Source organism: Triturus cristatus, chromosome 11, assembly GCF_964204655.1.
Source record: "Triturus cristatus chromosome 11, aTriCri1.1, whole genome shotgun sequence".
Classification (NCBI taxonomy): domain Eukaryota; kingdom Metazoa; phylum Chordata; class Amphibia; order Caudata; family Salamandridae; genus Triturus; species Triturus cristatus.
Genome location: NC_140594.1, coordinates 792,874,681 through 792,880,869, shown reverse-complemented (window position 1 = coordinate 792,880,869; position 6,189 = coordinate 792,874,681).

The window sequence follows — 6,189 nt, the reverse complement described above, 5'->3', positions numbered from 1 at the left end:
ACATAGCCTATTTTTGCTATTTTTTGTGCTTTCAACCTCCTTCCAGTTAATGATAGAAATAGGTACAAAAGCAATAATAGATCCTAGAAAGCTATACATTTTAGAGAAGTAGACAAAATTCTAAATTCAACAAGGGGTCATTTGTGTAGATCCATGAACGTTTCTTTATAGAAACTAACAGTTAAATATAGGATAAATTGAAAATTTGTTGAAAAAAAAGCCTTTTGTGTCAATGTTTTCACCTGTAACTTCTTCTAATTGTGACTGCTCTTTGAAAGCAATATACCGTTACATCCGCTGGACATTACTGGTTGTGGGGATATATAGGACTTGTAGGTTCACCAAGAACCCGACGAACCCAGAGCAAAAAAATGAGCAGCAACTTGGAATGTTTTTTTATTATGTACCGGGTATATAGTAATTATTCTGTAAAAATGTGTACATGAAAAAATCGGTATGAAAGACACCTATGTATTTCTGAAATGGGAGCAAAATATAGAGTTTAGAAACAGTAGATATTTGCACATTTCCGAAATTGGGAATACTCATACTAGCAGGAGAATTATCAGTCACGAGTGAGGCACCGTTTTTATTGGGAGACCCGGGGGAACGCTGGGTGGTAGGAAATTTGTGTCAGCCCGGTGATGCCACAATTTTCCCACACAAAAATGTGTGAAAAAGGTGATTTTTTCAGCTAAATTTGAAGTTTGCAGGGCATTCTGGGTAAGGAAACGTTGGGGGATCCATGCAAGCCATACTTCCCTGGAATCCCCCGGGTGTCTAGTTTTCAGAAATGTGTGGGATTGGTAGGTTTCCCTAGGTGGCCGCCGAGCACCAGGCCAATAACCCAAGTGACACCCCTTGCAAAACCAGGTCGTTTTGAGATAGGCAATTTTCATGTCGCCTCACTACGTTTTGGGACCTTGCCTGTCGCGGGTACTTGGGCCTCCCACACGAGTGAGAAACCGTTTCTATTGGGAGACCCGGGGGAATGCTGGGTGGTAGGAAATTTGTGTCAGCCCGGTGATGCCACAACTTTCCCCCACAAAAATGTGTGAAAAAGGTGATTTTTTCAGCTAAATTTGAGGTTTGCAGGGCATTCTGGGCAAGGAAACGTTGGGGGATCCACGCAAGCCATACCTACCTGGAATCCCCCGGGTGTCTAGTTTTCAGAAATGTGTGGGTTTGGTAGGTTTCCCTAGGTGGCCGACGAGCACCGGGCCAAAAACCCAAGTGACCCACCTTGCAAAACCAGGTTGCTTTGAGATAGGTAATTTTCATGTCTCCTCACTACGTTGTGGGCCCTTGCCTGTCGCGGATACTTGGACCTCCCACACGAGTGAGGAACCGTTTTTGTCGGGAGACCCGGGGGAATGCTGGGTGGTAGGAAATTTGTGTCAGCCCAGTGATGCCACAACTTTCCCACACAAAAATATGTGAAAAAGGTGATTTTTTCAGCTAAATTTGAGGTTTGCAGGGCATTCTGGGTGAGGAAACGTTGGGGGATCCACGCAAGCCATACCTCTCTGGAATCCCCCGGGTGTCTAGTTTTCAGAAAGGTGTGGGTTTGGTCAGTTTCCCTAGATGGCCGCCAAGCCCAGGGCCTAAAACTCATGGGACCCCCTTTGCAAAACCAGGTTGTTTTGTGATAGGTAATTTTGATGTCTCTGATGCAGGCATTAGTTCAATAGCATGGGGTGACGGACTTGTGGCATCGACACAACAAAATGGATGATGGGTATACATATTTCTCAGCCCCTCATAATAAATTGGTCAGGCTTGACTATTTTTTTGTTTCAGAGCAGCTTGCCGAAGTTTCTTCTATCCATGCCTCTCCTAGGATTCTATCTGATCATAATTCATTAATTGTTGAGTGCTTTTGGCCCCGAAATAGGAAGCCTCCCAGGAAATGGTCTTTCGAAAGGAAGCTTTTCCTTGATGAGGCTTACCAGGCACATATAAGAAAATGGCTAATAGAATTTCTTGATATCAATAGGGGTACTGCCCCTGATCAGGTGGTGCGGGATGCCCTAAAGGCCGCAGTGCGTTGAGAGACTAAAAGTGTTTCCTGGCTCCGGTGGATGCAAGGGCAAGAACAAATGAAGGGCCGTACGGAGGAGCTTAGAATAGCAGAATTAGAACTGGCTTCTAAAATTAAGAACGCTTGTGATGTAGAGCACTCCCAGCAGGCTGTTGCCATAATAAAATCTAAACTTTTGGAGTCTTTTGGCCTGGACCTGGTCGCTAAGTACCTTCAATATCGGACGATGATGTTTGAATTTGGTGAAAATTCTGGAAGGGTACTGGCAAAGAGGCTTCATCAGAAAAGTGTACAGAGTCGTGTTACGAGAATTCAGGACGAAAACGGTACGGTTCAGGATACCCAGGAAGGAGTGAATGGAGTATTTCAAAAATACTATACAAAGCTCTATTCGGAAGATATTGAGAGTGCTCAGGTAGAGTCAGAGATTGAAGCCTTCCTATGGGGCAAGGACACTATGAAGATATCGCCAGAACAGAATGAAATATTATCGGCCCCTTTTTCATGGGAGGAGGTGGTGTCAGCGGTCAAAGCCTTGTCCAATGGCAAGGCCACAGGCCCAGACGTGATACCCCTAGAGTTCTATAAGACCTTCTTAGCAGAGATTCAGCACGATCTACTTGCTGTTTTTAGGGCAGCTCAGAAAGGTATGGTTCCTGACTCATGGCGGCGGACTACGATTGTTCTGTTTAAAAAAAAAGGAAAGCCAGAGTTGAGTCCGTCATCTTTTCGGCCAATTTCCCTTATCAATAGTGACTCTAAAATATAATCTAAAATATTAGCCTCTAGACTTGCTGAGGTAATAGTCCCATTAGTATCTCTGCGCCAACATGGATTTATTCCGGCCGTGACACAGTAGACCATGTTTGGTGTGTTGTCGCCTTATTGGATTGGGCTCAGGCCACGGCCTCTCCCCTCGGGGTGATCCTGTTGGACGCTGGGAAGGTGTTCAACAGGGTCTCCTGGGGGTTCTTGAGGGCCGTGCTTAGGTGGAAGGGTTTTAGCATTGAATTTATACAAGCTATCCGGTCATTGTATATCTCTCCGGAGGCAGTACTTCGGATTTCGGGTCAGGAAATCAGTTATTTTAATATTAGTAGGGGCACTCGACAGGGGTGTCCGTGTTCACCCCTATTGTTTGCCTTATATATTGATCCGTTTTTGAGTAAAATTGAAGGGGATAGGAGCATAGTACCTATAAGAGTTGGGGCCACAGAGTATCGGGCTTTGGCCTATGCAGACGATATCGTCGTGTTAACCTCCGACGTTTCCTCTGCACTTCGGGTACTTAAGGTGTCTGCTGCGCAGTTCGGTGCAATATCCGGGTATAAGTTAAATGTGGCTAAGACCCAGGTAGTTCAAACACCAGATATACCACACTCCGGAACCCCAGTGGTCAATGAAGCAGTGTACCTTGGGGTAAGAATTTCAGCGGCAGTTGATACTATACCAGATTTAAATATTCTTCCGGTAATAGATGCAGTAAATACCAAATTAGAACAATTGGATCACCTACACTTGTCTCTTTATGGCTGCTGTAGTGCTCTTAAAATGCTTATACTGCCAACGTTTTTATATCTCTTTAGGACAATCTCTTTAGTACTGTTACAAAGTAGTTTGGCAAAGGCAGATAGGATATGCTATAGGTTTTTGTGGGGGTATAGGTGCTCTCGCAGGGCTGCCAAGTGGATGTGTCTCCCTCGGAATCGAGGCGGGTGGGCGGTACCCAATTTGGTGTTATTTTATTGGTCGGCAATTATACAGGCTTTTGGAGTGCCGCTTCTAGGTGATAGATTTGAAATTCTGTTATGCAACCGCCCTACCTTTTTTGAGATTGGCTTAGGTACTGCGGCTAAGGGTATCTTGGTCGAAATTCTAGAGCCAAGTTATTTTAAAAGGACTAGATTCAAGTTAATCAATGCCATGTTCCTAATCTGGCAGAAAATTCGGCGGAAATTGTCTATTTACCAGCTTAATGTATATACCCCATTTAAAGCATTTCGACTTCTTCCTCCCCTTATTTTTCAAGATCAGGTAATGTCTAGATGGCAAGTACAAGGGCTGTGGGTTATAGGAGATTTGGTGGGGGATGGTCAATTATTACCTTTCTTAACTTTGAAGGATAAATTTCAGTTGCATACTCATGATTTCTTTAAATATCTTCAGGTTAGAAGTGTTTTGCTTAAACATCTTGATGGAACTCCCTCACTATTTGATAAAATAGCTATATTTGAACTTATTCAAAAGAAAGCTAGAATAGGAATGATATATCGGTATGTACTTTTCAGTCTACCGGATGATTTGAGTGCACAAGGATTGAGGTGGGCGGACAAAGTGGGGAAGACCGTTATGGATCTCAATCCGGCCTTGGAGTTTGCCAGTGAAGCTTTGGTATCCGGCAGTCTCTGGACTCAAAGCTATATGTCGATGTTTGATCTTTATTATACACCCGCAAGAATTGCAAAATGGGGTAGTAGAAAAGGAGATCATTGTTCTAGGTGTGGGTTATATGCAGCAAATACAAGTCATATGTTCTATTTTTGTCCAAATTTGACTAATTTTATATCAGACATAGAATGTTTTATCAACTCTACACTCAAGATTCAGTGTACTCTGACACCTGAGATGGTGATAATGGGTTATGATGGGGCAGCATCATCGGGTAATTTATGGTACACCTCTGCGTTTCTGTTTATTGCTATGTCTATGATTCGGCTATGTATAACCTCACAATGGCTTTCCCCCGAAGCCCCGACATTTATGAATTGGAGAACTAGACTGCTTGCCATTCATGAGCTGGAATCCTCAGTATATTCAATAAAGGGTAGGCGGAGGCGGAAGCTTGCTTCTAAGATTTGGTCTCCGGTGGAGGAATGGATTAAATAGTGGCTATGTCTAGGTTGTTGTTAGGATAAGGCTCTACAGTGCGTTCCTTTCTCCACCTATTTGTTTGGATATCCTTTTTTCTCTTTTTTCTCTCTTTTTCCCTTTTTATTTCTTTTTTCTCTACTTTACTGCCATTGAATATGTCATTGTATATGAGATGTAATATCCAATCTACTTGTATGTTAGGACTGAAAGCCATGACTGTATTAAAAAAAAAAGGTCATTTTGATGTCTCCTCAATAGGTTTTGGGCCCTTGCCTGACGTGGGTACTAGGCTTACCCACGCAAGTGAGGTACCATTTTTCTCTGAAGACTTTGGGGAATGCAGGGTGCGTGGAATTTTGTGGACCCACGCAGATTCCAGAACTTTCCACCACAGAAATGTGAGGAAAATGTGTTATTTGGGACACATTTTTAGGTTTGCAATGGATTCTGGGTAACAGAACCTGGTGAGAGCCAGTGAAGTCACCCCATCCTGGATATGCCTCGGTGTCTAGTTTTAAAAATGTACAGGTTTGCTAGGTTTGCCTACGTGCCAACTGCACTAGGGCCCAAAATCCACAGGTATGCACATAGCTAAAAAAAAATTTGGAGCCCAGTGGGCTTTCTGCCGCCCTGGGGGCAAATCGGGGAAGGGGGTTTCATCCCAATATGCCCATAAAGGGGCAGAAAGACTGTCGCTATTTTTTGTGGGGGTGGGGGCATTGGTATGACCATTTTGGGCAGCCCCCACCCCATGCATAAAAAAGCCTGTGTACTCACTGGTGCCTAGTGGGCTTTCTGCCCGACCAGGGGGCAGATCAGGGGCCACTGCCACCATCTGCCCTCTCGGGGGAGCAGAAAGACTGGAATTTCTCTGGGGGCGGGGTGGGGTATTGTCATGCCCATTTTGGGGAGCCCCTACCCCTACACCAGGGGGTGGTAGAAAGGATGTAATGATGGCGGGTGGGTGGGGGCATTGGCATGCCCGTTTCGGGCAGCCCACACCCTAAAAAAAACCTAAAAACAAATCCCTGGTGTTTAGTGGGCTTTCTGCCCCACCGAAGGGGCAGATTAGGGGCCAATGCCCCATCTGCCCCCTGGGGGGGGCAGAAAGACTGTGATAATTGGGGGGTGGGGTGGGGGCATGGGCCTGCCCGTTTTGGGCAGCCGCCACCCCTATTTTTTGGGGGCTTTTTGTCCCCCGGGGGGGCAGATTGGGGGCCAATGCCCCATATGCCCCCCAGGGGGGGCAGAAAGGCTGTAATGGTGGCGGGTGGGTG